General features: G+C 47.6%; 1 non-coding gene across 1 annotated transcript; it reads right to left on the bottom strand.

Moving 5' to 3' along the window:
- Positions 1-233: 233 nt before the first annotated feature.
- On the bottom strand, positions 234-371 carry LOC119934320. The gene has a single exon (XR_005452908.1). It is a non-coding gene; the product is annotated as a small nucleolar RNA SNORA7 (small nucleolar RNA).
- Between the last annotated feature and the right edge of the window lie 15,677 nt (positions 372-16,048).

Genomic DNA, 16,048 nt, shown 5'->3' with positions numbered 1-16,048 from the left:
AATTACAATATCTTGTCCTAAGGTGTTGAGTCGCCTCCGACCCATAGCGACTCCATGGACACATTTCTCCCAGAATGTCCCACCTCCATCTGCAATCGTTCTGGTTGTGGATCCAAAGAGTTTTCTTGGTAAAAATACAGAAGTGGTTTACCATTGCCTCCTTCCGCACAGTAAATGAGTCTCTGGCTTCGATTTTCTCCCATGCTGCTGCTGCCCAACATAGGTGAGTTTTGACTTGTAGCAGATTGCCTTCCACTCACTAGCCACTGCCCAAACTAGGAACAGAAGGGGAATGCCTCTGCTTGACTCTCCCTCCCATAGCCAAGACTGGTAGAGTACTGGAAACTCTCCAGGTGCCATCCGTGAGGGTGGAAGAAATTGTAATAGTAATAATAATAATACTAATGATGATGATGATGATCTTTGTTAAGTTCTATGTGCCAAGTACTGTACTAAATACTGGGGTAGATGCACGCTAATTAGGTCAAACACAGTTCCTGAACCACACAGGACTCACATTCTAAGTAGGAGGGAGAATGGGTATTGAATCTCCATTTGACAGATGAGGAAACTGAGGCACAGAGAAGTGAAATTCATTCATTCATTCAATCATATTTATTGAGTGCTTACTGTGTGCAGATCACTGTACCAAGGGCTTGGGAAGTACAAGTTGGCAACATATAGAGACAGTCCCTACCCAACAATGGGCTCACAGTCTAGAAGGGGGAGACAGACAACAAAACAAAACATGTGGACAGGTGTCATGTCATCAGAATAAATAGAAGTAAAGCTAGATACACATCATTAACAAAATAAATAGAATAGTAAATATGTACAAGTAAAATAAATAGAGTAATAAATTTGTACAAACATTTATACAGGTATTGTGGGGAGGGGAAATGGGTAGGGCGGGGGGAGAGGAAAGAGGGGGCTCAGTCTGGGAAGACCTCCTGGAGGAGGTGAGCTCTCAAATGACTTGCCCAAGGTAAAACAGCCGGCAAGTGGTAGAGCTGGGATTAGAATCCAGGTCCCCAGATTACCAGGCCTAGGCTCTTTCCACTAGGCCATACTGCAAGAGGTTTGAAGGACTGGAAATCTAAGACCTGGGCCAGCCTAGCTCAGTGTGCCCTGGTATTACCCTGTTCCAGGTCTGGCTCACCTGAGTTTTGGCTGGAATCCAGCAGCCAAACCGGAAGTGGCCAAACTTTCTTCCAGGAGGGCAGGCGAGGGATTGTTCATTTGCATGGCTGCCCCATGGGCTGCTAGGACCTTTGACGGTAATAATAATAATAATAATAATAATACTGTGCCTCGTTCTCTCCTGTCCCGCCGTCGACCCCCGGCCCACATTCTCCCCCTGGCCTGGAATGCCCTCCCTCCCCACATCCGCCAAGCTAGCTCTCTTCCTCCCTTCAAAGCCCTACTGAGAGCTCACCTCCTCCAGGAGGCCTTCCCACACTGAGCCCCCTCCTTCGTCTCCCTTTCCTTCCCATCCCCATCCCCCCGACCTTACCTCCTTCCCCTCCCCACAGCACCTGTATATATGTATATATGTTTGTACGTATTTATTACTCTATTTATTTATTTTACTTGTACATATTTATTCTCTTTATTTTATTTTGTTAATATGTTTTGTTTTGTTGTCCGTCTCCCCCTTCTAGACTGTGAGCCCGCTGTTGGGTAGGGGCCATCTCGATATGTTGCCAACTTGTACTTCCCAAGCGCTTAGTACAGTGCTCTGCACACAGTAAGCATTCAATAAATACAATTGAATGAATGAATGAATGAATAATGATGGCATTTATTAATCGCTTACTATGTACAAAGCACTGTTCTAAGCACTGGGGAGGTTGCAAGGTGATCAGGTTGTCCCACAGGGGGCTCACAGTCATCATCCCCATTTTACAGATGAGGTCACTGAGGCCCAGAGAAGTTAAGTAATTTGCCCAAAGTCACACAGCTGACAATTGTCAGGACCAGAATTTGAACCCATGACTTCTGACTCCAAAGCCCAGGCTCCTTCCACAGAGCCACGCTGCCAGTATCTCAACCTGCAGCCCAAAAAGAGGGAGTCAGGAGCCCAAGGACCGTCGAAGCCTGGTGCGAGCCACCGGATTTGACTCTGCGGTGACCCTACCCTATCAGACGCCCCAGGCTTCAGGCTCCAAGACCATCCGCTTCGTACAGTGCTCTGCACACAGTAAGTGCTCAATAAATATGATTGAATGAATGAATCCGCTGCTGCTCGCAGGGTGTATGACACTTTCTGTAGTCCAGCGTAGTTTAGTGTTGGGGCTTTCCAGAAAGGAAGCAAGGTCATGCCAGAGTTTTGGTGACTTGACCTCTAGACTGTTAAGTTCATTATGAGGAGGGAACATGTCCACAAATTTGGTTGTATTGTACTCTCCCAAACACTTAGTACAGTGCTCTGCACAAGCAACATGGTGCAGTGGATAGATCGTGGGCCAGAGAATCAGAAGGTCAAGGGTTCTAATCCCAGCTCCACCACCTGTCTGCTGGGTGACCTTAAGCAAGTCACTTCTCACCTCTGGACCTCAGTTACCTTATCCATAAAATGGGGATTGAGACTGTGAGCCCCAAATGGGACAGGGACTATGTCCAACTCGATTCGTTTGTATCCTCCCCAGTGCTTAGTACAGTGCCTGGCACATAGTAAGTGCTTAACAAATGCCATCATCATTATTCTTAGCAACAGCAGCAGCATGATGTAGTAGATAGAGCACAGATCCGGAAGTAAGAAGATCAGGGGTTGAGATCATCGGTTGACTATATGTTGCCAACTTGTACTTCCCAAGTGCTTAGTACAGTGCTCTGCACACAGTCAGCGCTCAATAAATATGATTGATTGATAGTAGGGTTTCCTATCTGTTTCCCAGCTAGTCAAGGCCAGCTCAACTGCTTCTCCCTACTAGTGCTAAAAGAAGCTCTAGTAGTAATAAACTTGTCTCTTACATACCCTTCTAAACACAGCACAGAGTCTGTGAAGTTTTTCTTCCACAGGTTCTAATCCCTCATCTGTAAAATGGGGACTGAGACTGTGAGCCCCATATGGAACAGGGACTGTGTCCAACCCAATTTGCTTGGATCTACCTATGCACTTACTACAGTACGGTGCACATAATAAGTGCTTAACAAATAGTATAATTATTATAGTAAGCGCTCAATAAATTGATTGTCAATGGCCAAAGACATGGCAATTCCAGTCTTCAATTTTCCAAATTCCTCAGTGCATTCACATCACAGCCTGGTGCCCTGGAACAACCAATTTGGGTGTGTGAGCCCGGTGTAAGACAGAAACTATTTCTGACCTGTTTATCTTGTATGCGCCTCAGTGCTTAATACAGTGCTGGGTACACAGTATGCGTTTAACAAATACCACAATTATTATTATTGGGTAGTTACCTATTCTCCCTCTTTTAGCCTTGATTACTGCACTAGCCTCCTTTCTGACCTCCCAGCCTCCTGTCCCTCCTCACTCCAGTCCATATTTCACCCTGTTGCCCGGATCACATTTTCTACAAAACCGTTTGGTCCAATCAAAAACTTGAAAATAGTCAATCAATCAGTCATATTCATTGAGTAATTACTGTGTGCAGAGCACTGTACTGAGCCCTTGGGAGAGTAGAATATAACAGAATTACCACTAGTATTATTAGTAGTATTATTATTATCTCTTTAACAGGAGAGCAACCCTCTCGGGGTCGCACCTGGAGAGTTTCCAGTCCTTTACCAGTCTTGGCTATGGGAGGGAGAGTCAAGTAGAGGTATATCCATTTCGTTCCTAGCTTGGGCAGTGGCTAGCAAGTGGAAGGCAAACTGCGACAAGTCAAAACTCATCTGTGTTGAGCAGTATTAGCGCAGGAGAGAGTAGAGGGCGGGGACTCGAGTTGACTGCGCAGAAGGAGGCAATGGTCAACCGCTTCCGTATTTTGACCAAGAAAACTCTGTGGATCCACTACCAGAGCGATGGCAGATGGAGGTGGGGCGTTCTGGGAGAGATGTATCCATGGCATCGCTATGGGTCGGAGACGACTCGACAGCGTAAGACAAGATAAGACCGGGAAAGCAAAGACCCTGTTGACTCCAAAGGCAAAAGTGACTGTGATGTCCACACTGAGAGGAAGAAGGCATGGCAGCATCTACTGCTGAGGACTCCTGGAGATATTCTATTTTGGGGCCACGGACAGGCCACAGACTGAGAAGCAGTGTGGCTCGGTGGAAAGAGCGCGGGCTTTGGAGTCAGAGGTCATGGGTTCAGATCCTGGCTCCGCCAAATGTCAGCTGTGTGACTCTCGGCAAGTCACTTCACTTCTCTGGGCCTCAGTTCCCTCATCTGTAAAATGGGGATTCAGACTGTGAGCCCCCTGTGGAACAACCAGATCATGTTGTAACCCCCCCAGTGCTTAGAACATAGTAAGCGCTTAATAAATGCCATCATTATTATTATTATTAATAATAATGATAAGCGCTTACTATGTGCCAGGCACTCACTCTGTTAAGCACTGGGGTAGATACAAGGTAGTTGGGTTGGACTACTACTACTACTACTACTACTACTACTACCTCTACTACTACTACTACTACTACCACTATTGTCCCACATAATAATAATACTAATAGTATTTGTATTCTAAGGACTATTCTAAGCACTGGGGGAGATACAAGGTTATCAGGTTGTTCCACATGGAGTTCACAGTCTTAATCCTTCTAGACAGTGAGCCCGCTGTTGGGTAGGGACCATCTCTATATGTTGCCAACTTGTACTTCCCAAGCACTTAGTACAGTGCTCTGCACACAGTAAGCGATCAATAAATACGATTAATTGATTGATTGATTAATCCCCATTTTACAGATGAGGCAACTGTGGCCCAGAGAAGGTAAGTGACTGGTCCAAAGTCACACAGCTGATAAGTGACAGGGCTGGAATTAGAACCTACGACCTCTGATTCCCAAGCCCGTGCCCTTTCCACTAAGCCACGCTGCTTCTCATGGGGCTCACACTCTTCAACCCCCTTTTACAGATGAGGTAACTGAGGCCCGGAGAAGTGAAGTGACTCGCCCAGGGTCACACAGCAGACAAGTGGTGGAGCCAGAAATAGAACCCAGATCCTGCCGACTCCAAGGCTCAGGCTCTTTCAAACAGGCCACACTGCTTTTCTCTCTTATCCCCCGACCTCCCGCCAGCCATCTTGTACCCCGTGTGGGTGGCACTGTGCAACCCAGCCCCGCTAGTGAGCACAGAACTCAAACACACATCCTGCTGGTGGTGGGAAAAATCTAAATGACATATCCTACGCAAGTAGGTGACCTAAGTCACTGGTTGCCCAGTTGCTAATAAAACAGCAACTCAGGGAACAGGAATTGAGTTAGGAAGCCTTCCCAGACTGAGCCCCCTCCTTCTTCTCCCCCTCCTCCCCCTCCCCACCCCTCCCCCGCCTTACCTCCTTCCCCTCCCCACAGCACCTGTATATATGTATATATGTTTGTACATATTTATTACTCTATTTTATTTGTACATATTTATTCTATTTATTTAATTTTGTTAATATGTTTTGTTTTGTTCTCTGTCTCCCCCTTCTAGACTGTGAGCCCACTGTTGGGTAGGGACCATCTCTAGATGTTGCCAACTTGTACTTCCCAAGTGCTTAGTACGGTGCTCTGCACACATTAAGTGCTCAATAAATACGATTGAATGAATGAATGAATAATACCCCGGGCATCTGCCCAACTTGTATAGAAACGTGGTGCTTGCCCGGAATGGAGGAAAGGGCTAGAAAGGGCCTCCCCCTAAAATCGTCTTTGTCTCCCAGAGTAGATCCCCACAAGGACAGAAACCAGTAGTCTTTAAATGTTTTGATTTAAAGCTAAAGGCAACTGGAATCACCTCCTGAAGGCAACGCTGGGCACGGCTGAGAGTGAATGCTACAGCACAGCCAGGGACAATTTTTATTTACAGATCTTAGGGAAAGGGGCTTTGGGTGGACATTTTCAGCCATCCCTGCCTACGTGGACAAAGATCTCTCTGCCTTTGGGTCATCTTTCATCATCAGGCAGAAACTCCTCACCCTGGGCTTCAAGGCTGTCCATCACCTCGCCCCCTCCTACCTCACCTCCCTTCTCTCCTTCTCCAGCCCACCCCGCACCCTCTGCTCCTCTGCCGCTAGTCTCCTCACCGTACCTCGTTCTCGCCTGTCCAACCATCGACCCCCGGCCCACGTCATCCCCCGGGCCTGGAATGCCCTCCCTCTGCCCATCCGCCAAGCAAGCTCTCTTCCTCCCTTCAAGGCCCTCCTGAGAGCTCACCTCCTCCAGGAGGCCTTCCCAGACTGAGCGCCTTCCTTCCTCTTCTCCTCGTCCCCCTCTCCATCCCCCCATCTTACCTCCTTCCCTTCCCCACAGCACCTGTATATATGTATATATGTTTGTACATATTTATTACTCTATTTATTTATTTATTTATTTATTTTACTTGTACATATCTATTCTATTTATTTTATTTTGTTAGTATGTTTGGTATTGTCTCTCCCTTTTAGGCTGTGAGCCCACTGTTGGGTAGGGACTGTCTCTATATGTTGCCAATTTGTACTTCCCAAGTGCTTAGTACAGTGCTCTGCACACAGTAAGTGCTGAATAAATATGATTGATTGATTGATTGATTGATTGATCTTTAGACTGTGAGCCCACTGTTGGGTAGGGACTGTCTCTATATGTTGCCAACTTGTACTTCCCAAGTGCTTAGTACAGTGCTCTGCACACAGTAAGCGCTCAATAAATACGATTGATTGATCTTTGAACTCTGGAGGGTAAACTTCTTACTTTCTACTCTCCCATCCAACACACACACACACACACACACACACACACACACACACACACACAAAAACAAACACACACACAGTATATATTAGCCCTGATGCCTGGGCACACGGAGTTTACCACCTTTAGATGGAAAAGGGAGGCAAACATGCAGGGTAAAGACCCAGATGGGCTCATGTGCACACATGCATTTATACACTCATTCTATCAGTCAGTCAACCAGTGCTGTAGAGAAGCAGCGTGGCTCAGTGGAAAGAGCACAGGCTTGGGAGTCAGAGGTCATGGGTTCTAATCCTGACTCTGCCGCTTGTCAGCTGTGTGACTTTGGGCCATTCACTTCACTTCTCTGTGCCTCAGTTACCTCCTCTGCAAAATGGGGATTAAGACTGAATGTGGGACAACCTGATCACCTTGCATCCCTCCCTGTGCTTAGAAGAGTGCTTCACGCATAGTAAACGCTTAACAAATACCATCATTATTATTATTTATTTAGTGCTTACTGTGTGCAGAGCACTGTATTGAATGGTTGGGAGAGTACAACAGACTTGGTAGACGTCTTCCCCGCTTGCGCCTAGAAGGGGAGGCTGATGTTAATATAAATACATCTTGGATAAGTACTTAAGTGCTGTGGGGCTGAGGGTGGGGTGAATATCAAACAACCAGTCAGTCAATCATATTTATTGAGTGCTTCCTCTGTGCAGAGCAATATCGAATGCTTAAAAGGTACAGATCTACACCCATTTAAATATGAGGAAATGAATTTGTTCATGTAATACTTAGGTGCAGATAGATACATCTCCATGGAGGGTAATTGAAGGGTATGAAGGCCTCCAGGGCTCATGAGAGGAAACTGGCCATGGTTCCATCCAGGAAAGCATCTCGGAAGAGTGGTGAATTAAATGACAGCAACGTCCTCTGAAACCCTATGAACTCCGGGGACGGGGGCACCCATAACGCAAGGAGCGGTTAGGAAATGCTTTTGGCTTTGCTCAACCCTGCCTGGGGAGCCTACGTTGTGCTCGGCTCCAGATCAGGCCTGGCTAAGAGGTGTGAAGCTGACATGGGGAGATCGTCTATTTTCCTCTTGCCGCTTTTATTGGAAGCATTTTGCTCCTGTTTTGTTTTAGGCTTTGTTTGTTTGTGCTTCTGTGTTCCTTTCTGTTTCTGCTTCAGTGGATGAGGATGGCAGGCGAGGGGAGGGAGAGAAGCCTTACTTCGGTTCCCTCAGAGGAAGAAAGAAATTTCACCTGGTTTTCCTAATCAAGGAAGGCTTCCTGAAGGGAGCAGGATCAGCGGGAGAGTTATCACTTGGCCCCGTTTCCCAGCTCCGGTCACTGTTGGTCTCAGTAACCTTCTTGAGGGCGGAGAGTGAGTCTCTTGTCTTATGCTGCCAACTTGTACTTCCCAAGCGCTTAGTACAGTGCTCTGCACACAGTAAGTGCTCAATAAATATGGTTGATTGATTGATTGATTATGCCATTGAGTCGTCTCCGACCCATAGCGACAACATGGACACACCTCTCCCTGAACGCCACACCTCCAATCGCTCTGGTAGTGGATCCATAGACTTTCCTTGGTAAAAATATGGAAGTGGTTTATCATTGCCTCCTTCCGTGCAGTATTCATTCATTCAATCGTATTTATTGAGCGCTTACTGTGTGCAGAGCACTGTACTAAGCGCTTGGGAAGTACAAGGTGACTTGAGTCTCTGCCCTCCCACCCTGCTGCTGCCCAGCACAGGTGAGTCTTGACTTTAAGCAGATTGCCTTCCACTCGCTAGCCACTGCCCAAGCTAGGAATGGAATGGGCATGCCTCTGCTTGACTCTCCCAACCAGTCAACCCATCAATCAATCAGTGGTACTTATGGAGCACTTACCATGCTCAGAGCCACTGTACTGAGCAATTGGGAGAGTCCAAGAAGTGCTTGGGAAAGTCCAATACCCTATTGCATTGGACTCTCCCAAGCACTTCTTGGGCTCTTCCAATACCCTATTGTATTGGACTCTCCCAAATGCTTAGTACAGTGCTGGGCACGTAGGAAGTGCTAATTGATTGGGTGCCGCTGAGCACTGCCCAGATTAGGGAAACAGCCCCAAGAAGTGAACCCCCTTTCCTCCACCCCCTCCCCAACAACTGCTTCCATTCCCTTCCCTCTCCCCCGTCCCCTCTCAGCTCACCTTAAGCTTCACCTGTTCAGAACACAGTTGCGGGACGTGGCTCTAATGAACCGAGTCCTCGTGTTCATATTTGGATTCCGGCTTTTTGGAAGTCAACATGCAAGGGGAGGTAAATTGATAAGTAAATATATGCAAAACACCAAGCAAATATGTGTCCTCAGACTTAATGGCACATGTCTGGCAGCCTTACTGAGGGCGATGCTTAATGAGGTAGGGAGAGGGGAGGACAGAATCTGGAGGATGGGCAGGGGGAGAGACTGTTTTTGGTGTGGGGGCTGCAGGAGAAAAACGGGCGCAGGTCTGAGGGGAGAGGAAGCAGAGGTTCTGGCCGGGAAGCAAGGGGATAAGGGAAGCTCAGAGGCCCGGTTTCAGGAATTTGGATTGGATCTGAAGAAGCCAAGAGACAGTTTGAGGTCAGCACTGACTCAGTCACGGTAGTGAGAGAAGAGTTCTGGCTGTGGCCATTTGAATGGATTTAGCGGGAGGGCCAAGAGAAGAGAGGCCAGTTTTGGGAATCTAGACAGAAAGAGATCACAGCCAGGACGGAGCTGGAGAGGGCCAATTCATTCATTCATTCATTCATTCATTCAATCGTATTTATTGAGCGCTTACTGTGTGCAGAGCACTGTACTGAGCGCTTGGGAAGTACAAGTTGGCAACATATAGAGATGGTCCCTACCTAACAACGGGCTCACAGTCTAGAAGAGAAGTTAAGTGACTTGCCCAAAGTCACACAGCTGGCAATTGGCAGAGCTGGGATTTGAACCCATGACCTCTGACTCCAAAGCCCGGGCTCTTTCCATTGAGCCACGCTGCTTCTCTAATTGGGGGAAAGGGGAGAGAATGAAGGCTGGAGGGCTTGGGAAGGAGGGGGGATGGAACCTGGAGAAGCTGTGGAGGTTGCAGATGGTCGATTTGGCCAGCTCACCCTGGTCTCAGGGAGGATGGTCTTGGGAACAGTGGACTTAGGGAGGGTGACTTAGGGGAGCTCTATTCAGCCATTCCCAAGACAGTCCCAGGAAGTGCCTGCCTCAGTTCTCCGCTCCTCCCAGGGGGCCTACAGCCCAGCCCAGTTCAGCCTGCATTCACACCCCTGCCACGGGTCTCCAAACCCCGTGAGATGGGGTGACTCCAGCGAGGAGGGGAGGAGCAAGCAGCATGGCTCAGTGGAAAGAGGCCGGGCTTTGGAGTCAGAGGTCGTGGGTTCAAATCCCAGCTCCACCACTTGTCAGCTGTGTGACTTTGGGCAAGTCACTTAACTTCTCTGTGCCTCAGTTACCTCATCTGTAAAATGGGGATTAAGACTGTGAGTCCCCTGTGGGAGAACCTGATCACCTTGTAACCTCTCCAGTGCTTAGAACACTGCTTTGCACATAGTTCAGTGTGGCTCAGTGGAGAGAGCATGTGCTTTGGAGTCAGAGGTTGTGGGTTCAAATCCCGGCTCTGCCAATTGTCAGCTGGGTGACTTTGGGCAAGTCACTTAACTTCTCTGTGCCTCAGTTCCCTCATCTGTAAAATGGAGATTAAGACTGTGAGCCCCCCCGTGGGACAACCTGATCCCCTTGTAACCTCCCCAGTGCTTAGAACAGTGCTTTGCACATAGTAAATGCTTAATAAATGCTGTTATTATTATTATTATTAGTTCATTCATTCATTCACTCATTGTCATATTTATTGAGTGCTTACTGTGTGCAGAGCACTGTACTAAGCACTTGCACTGTACTAAGCATTTGCACTGTACTAAGTGCTTACAATAATGGCATTTATTAAGTGCTTACTACGTGCAAAGCACTGGGAAGTACAAGTCGGCAACATATAGAGACGGTCCCTACCCAACAATGGGCTCACAGTCTGAAAGGGGGAAGCGCTTAATAAACGCCATCATTATTATTATTATTATTATTATTGTTGTTATTATTATTATTATTATTATTATTATTATTAAACCCACTATCCAGGCTTTGAGTGGCACCGTCTTCCCAGCCAGTTCAGGCGGGGTTAGGTGCCCCAGGTTTGGGGTTGGTGGCGTCTCCCAGGTGTGAGATACAGGGAGGCCGGGCGGAAGCTCAGAAGGCTGACCCACTTGCCCAGAGGTCAGGGCTTAATTGCAAGGAAGGTGGAGGCCCAGCCCGTTTGACCCGTGAGACTAGAAGGGCATCTCTGCCAGAAGCCAAGGTCATCCCCCGCTGACCAAAGGCACTGACTGTTCATTTTCCTCCTCCACTCCCTCCCTGCTTCCTCCAGAATGAGGGGCAGCTGCCCAGCCCAAGCCTTGACATATGGACCCTCTCTGACGTAGGGCACAAGGACACTATGTCTCCCCCTTGACTATAAGCTCGCTGTGGGCAGGAGCTTGTTTTGGGCAGGGAATGTCACTGTTTATTGTTGTATTGTACCTTCCCAAGCACTTAATACAGTGCTCGCACACAGTAAGTGCTTAATAAATATGATTGAATGAATGGACTGTGTCTACTTGTAAGCTTGTTCTTGATAGGGAATGTGTCTGACTATTGTTGTACTCTCCCAAGTGCTTAGTACAGTGCTTTGCACACAGTAAGCACTTAATAAATATGATTGAATGAATTAACTGTTATATTGTACTCTCCCAAGTGCTTAGTACAGTGCTTTGCACACAGTAAGCACTTAATAAATACGATTGAATGAATGAATTGTTATATTGTACTCTCCCAGATGCTTAGTACGGTGTTTTGAAAAGTGCTTTGAGGAACAGCGTGGCTTAGTGGAAGGAGCCTGGGCTTTGGAGTCAGAGGCCGTGGGTTCTAATTCCAGCTCCGCCACTTAACACCTGTGTGACTGTGGGCAAGACACTTAACTTCTCTGTGCCTCAGTTACCTCTTCTGTAAAATGGTGATTAAGACTGTGAGCCCCATATGGGACAAGCTGATTACCTTGTATCTACCTCAGTGCTTAAAATAGTGTTTGGCACATAGTAAGCATTTAACAAATACCATTCATTCATTCATTCAATTGTATTTATTGAGTGCTTACTGTGTGCAGAACACTGTACTAAGCACTTGCACTGTACTAGGCATTTGCACTGTACTAAGCACTTATAATAATGGCATTTATTAAGCGCTTACTATGTGCAAAGCACTGTTCTAAGTGCTGGGGAGGTTACAAGGTGATCAGGTTGTCCCACGGGGGGCTCACAGTCTTAATCACCATTTTACAGATGAAGTAACTGAGGCACAGAGAAGTTAAGTGACTTGCCCAAAGTTATACAGCTGACAACTGGCAGAGCCGGGATTTGAACCTATGACTTCTGACTTCAAAGCCCGTGCTCTTTCCTACGGAGTCACGCTGCTTACCATCATCATTATTATTATTTACACACAGTAGGTACTCAACAAATACGAATGAATGAATAACGCAGTTAGTACAGTGCCTGGCACATAGTGAAAAATGGCAGGGAGGTGCGGGGTTCCCCAAGGCCCAGAATAAAATTACCTTCTGCCTTCCTACATTTCATCTTCTTTACCTATCTATTTTTATTTATTTATATTAATGCCAGTCTTCTCCTCTGGACTGTGAGCTTGTTGTGGGCAGGAACGCGTCTATGTGTTGTTATATTGTGCTCTCCCATGCACTTAGTTCAGTGCTTTGCACACAGTAAGCGCTCAATAAGTGCGACTGAATGAACGAATCTCCTTGTCTGCATCCCGAGGTATCCTCTGCCTTGGAGGATGGAGGGAGGATTCTGGAGACCCAGAATGGGGATTCCTCTCCAGATCTCGCTCTGACCTCAAGCCCAGGAGGTTTCGCAGCAGACCGGAGTGGGGGCGGAGCGGGGAGCGGTGACCTCTCACCCCACTAAGGAGAGACATGATCTCTGATGCAGCTGCAGCTTTTTCAACTTAGAGGAGGGAGGGTCATAGGACTGGGGCTGCGTCCATCTTATCCGGTTAAGATTGATTGATTTCAGGCCAAGCTCCCGGGGAGAGGAGCTGGACCCGCTAACCGGCTGAGCTGGGGGGAGAGGGGCAGGGTGGAGGGGAGAAAAGGGAGGAAAAGGGGATGGGCATACACAAGCGGAGGGGACAGAAGGAGGGAGATGGAGAACTGACTTGGCGCTCCAAACTGTACCCCTCTAAACACTTGATATTCACCCACCCTCAGCCCCACAGCCCTTACACTCTGCACTTTCCCATCTGCAATTTATTTTAATGTCTGTCTCCCCCTCTAGACTGTAAGCTCTAATAATTGTGATATTTGTTCATCATCAATCATCATCATCAATCGTATTTATTGAGCGCTTACTGTGTGCAGAGCACTGGACTAAGCGCTTGGGAAGTACAAGTTGGCAACATATAGAGACAGTCCCTACCCAACAGTGGGCTCACAGTCTAACGTGCTTACTATGTGCCAAGCACTGTACTAAGTGCTGATGGATGCAAGCAAATCAGGTCGGACACGGTTCCTGTCCCACGTGGGACTCACAGTCTTAATCCCCATTTTTTAGACGAGGTAACTGAGGCACAGAAGAGCGATTTGCCCAAGATCATTCCTTCATTCAATTCATTCAGTCGTATTTATTGAGTGTTTACTCTGTGCAGAGCACTGTACTAAGCGCTTGGGAAATACAAGTCAAGATCTCACAGCAGACAAGTGACGGAGCTGAGATTATTCATTCATTTGTAATTATTGAGGGTTTACTGTGTGCAGAGCGCTATACTAAGTGCTTGGGGGAGTACGATACAACAATGAACAAGACACATTCCCTGCCCACAACGAGTTTACAGTCTCCTTCTGACTCCCAAGCCTGTGAACCATCTACTGGGCCATGCCGCTCCTCGTGGGATGGGGGTCACGTCTAGAAACTCTAGTGCATTTTCCGAAGAGTTTAACACACAGTGCTCTGCACACCAGTAAGCCTTCAATGAATATCGAATGATCGATAGAGATGGGAGACACAGGGGGAGAAGAGGGGGAGAAAGAGGAGGAGGAGGAAGGGGTCCCTGGGCTGCTGGAGACCCTAAGGCTGGCGCTCGGGACCCCGGCCGGCTGCAGGGATTGATCTGGACTCTCCCGTCCCATTGCGAGCCCGTTGTTTATTTGACTGCGATGTATATTTTAAGGTCTCGGTTACAATGGGCCCCAGGCAATCTCTAATGAGCTACAGCTGCCCAGCCACTCGTTAGCTTTAATGGCATCTTCTCAGGGTGTGTTCCTGGGGGACAAGGCCCAGTCCCCTCCCTGTTTGTGCGCTCGCTGGCACCCGACGACATCTCACCCCGAAAGGGCAGCCTGGCCCCCCACTCCGGCCCAGGAATCATGATGAATGACGCTAATGCCCGATGCAGACAAACCTTTCCTGCAACAAACCCTGTTTGTTTAAGACAAACGAGCGGCCATCGACTGCTGAAGGCCTCAAGACTGAAGCCATTTAAGTCCAGCTCAGTTACCTGTAGCTCCCGCTGGTAATTAGGAGAAGCAGTGTGGCTTAGTAGTTAGAACATGGGCCAGAAAGTCATGGGTTCTAATCCCGGCTCTGCCACTTGTCTGTTGTGTGACTTTGGGTGAGTCACTTCACTTTTCCGGTCCCTCGTTTACTTCAACTGGAAAATGGGGATTAAGACCGTGAGCCCCATGGGACTGTGTCCAGTCTGATTGGCTTGTATCGACCCCAGTGCTTGACACATAGTAAGTGCTTAACATATACTGTCATTATTATTATTATTAGAAAAGAACAAATTAGGCTGCTCTCAACATTTGCATATTTATGAGTGGGTGTGTATTTAGGGTAAGTGCAGGTGGGGGAACCCCTGTTCCGTGGGAGGTCATGGACTGGGGTCAAATTGATCCCACTCTTTTCCCCCCCAGCCCCCGATGCCACTTTATTTCCTTCCCTTTTATTTATGTACTTGTTAAGTGCTTATGATGTGCCAGGAACTGTACTTATCAATCATTCATTCGTTCATGCATTGTATTTATTGAACACTTACTGTATTCAGATCACTGTACTAAGCACTTGAGAAAGTACCTTATAACAATAAACAGACTCATTCCCTGCCCACAATGAGCTTACAGTCTAGCAGGGGGGTAGGGGGGGAATAGACATGAATACAAATACATAAAATTCCAGATATGTACATAAGAGAAGCAGCATGGCTCAGTGGAAAGAGCCCGGGCTTTGGAGTTCAAATCCTGGCTCCGCCAATTGTCAGCTGTGTGACTTTGGGCAAGTCACTTAACTTCTCTGGGCCTCAGTTACCTCATCTGTAAAATGGGGATTGACTGTGAGCCCGCCATGGGACAACCTGATCACCTTGTAACCTCCCCAGTGCTTAGAACAGTGCTTTGCACATAGTAAGCGCTTAATAAATGCCATTTTTTAAAAAAAGTGCTGCGGGGCTGGAATGGGGAAGAGCAAAATGAGCAAGTCAGGGAGATGCAGAAGGGAGTGGGAGATGAGGAAAAGTGGGGCTTAGTCTGGGAGGGCCTCTTGGAGGAAATGTGCCTTCAATAAGGCTTTGAAGGAAGGGAGAGTCACTGTCTGTCAGATTTGAGGGGGGAGGGCATTCCAGGCTAGATGCAGGATTTGGGCCAGGGGTTGGCAGTGAGACAGGTGAGATTGAGGCACGGTGAGCAGGTTAGTGCCAGAGGAGCAAAGTATGCGGGCTGGACTGTAGAAGGAGAGAAGCAAGGTGAGGTAGGAGGGGGTGAGGAGAAAGAGTGCTTTAAAGTCAATGGTGAAGAGTTTTTGTTTGATACAGAGGTGGATAGGCAACCACTGGAGATTTTTGGGAAGGTGGGTGACATGTTCTGAACCTTTCTGTAGAAAGATGATCCGGGCAGCGAAGTGAAGAATAGACTGGAGTTGGGAGAGGCAGGAGGTTGGGAGGTCAGAAAGGAGGCTGATTCAGTAATCTAGGCTAGATAGGATGAGTGATTGTATTAATGTGATCGTCGTTTGGATGGAGAAGACAGGGCAGATTTTGGCGACGTTGTGAAGGTGGGACCGACAGGGTTTAGTGATGGATTTAATGTGTGGGTTGAATGAGAGAAAGGAGTC

The sequence above is a fragment of the Tachyglossus aculeatus genome, chromosome 1 (genome assembly GCF_015852505.1).
Source record: "Tachyglossus aculeatus isolate mTacAcu1 chromosome 1, mTacAcu1.pri, whole genome shotgun sequence".
NCBI lineage: Eukaryota > Metazoa > Chordata > Mammalia > Monotremata > Tachyglossidae > Tachyglossus > Tachyglossus aculeatus.
This window is presented reverse-complemented; position numbering and strand designations above follow the sequence as displayed.